This window comes from Myotis brandtii, unplaced genomic scaffold (assembly GCF_000412655.1).
Source record: "Myotis brandtii unplaced genomic scaffold, ASM41265v1 scaffold971, whole genome shotgun sequence".
NCBI classification, from domain to species: domain Eukaryota; kingdom Metazoa; phylum Chordata; class Mammalia; order Chiroptera; family Vespertilionidae; genus Myotis; species Myotis brandtii.
Genome location: NW_005372026.1, coordinates 303,636 through 304,391, shown reverse-complemented (window position 1 = coordinate 304,391; position 756 = coordinate 303,636). Strand labels below are relative to the sequence as shown.

The 756-nt window shown below is 38.5% G+C and overlaps 1 protein-coding gene across 7 annotated transcripts in view; it reads right to left on the bottom strand.

Annotated features, from left to right (window-relative positions):
• Nucleotides 1-756, bottom strand: part of GRIA4 (glutamate receptor, ionotropic, AMPA 4) — a 415,907-nt gene that overhangs the window by 238,223 nt on the left and 176,928 nt on the right. The gene's annotated exons all lie outside the window — the stretch shown is intronic.

The following is a 756-nucleotide window of genomic DNA, read 5'->3' as shown; positions in this document are numbered from 1 at the left end:
TTGCTGATGAATTTGTGAGATTAATTACTAAATATCTAGAGTGCAGTTGATGTAATGAAGCATAGGCCAAATGAATTTCCCTGTGGAGCACAAGTCTAGATTATGTAGGTCAAGGGTTATGGATTCAGGAACTGATAAAAAAACTCAGACCCAGATACACTTCTTGTTACTTGATTATAACAGGTCTTCAGTTCACCAATGTGGACAGTTTGCAAGCTTTCACCTATCATTTGAAAAACACAATGAATTTCCTACGTATCTTCTGCTTCATATTTGTTTATTTTACAACTAGAGGCAGTGTATGAAAGGATCCTGCTCAGTGTGTGACAAATGCTTTCATTCATTCATCAAGTATAACTCAGCCCCCACTTTGCATTAGGCACTGCTCAAGGTGCCAGGAATGGCATTGAAAACAAATCCCATTAAACAAAACTTGTTGGAGCTTTTTCTTTTCTTTTTTTAAAATTGATTTCAGAGTGGAAGGGAGGGGGAGAGAGAGAAACATCAATGATGAGAAAGAATTATTGATTGGCTGCCTACTACATGCCCCTACTGGGTATCCAGACTGCATTCTGGTCATGTGTCCTTGACCAGGATCGAACCCGGGACCCTTCAGTCTGCAGGCCGACGCTCTATCCAAAAAGCAAAATGAGCAAGGATAGAACTTTTTTAAATTTTTAAACATTTATTTGAGTTATTTAAAAAATAATCTTTATTTTCAAAGTATTACTGATGTCCCCCTTCCCCCCCCCTCTC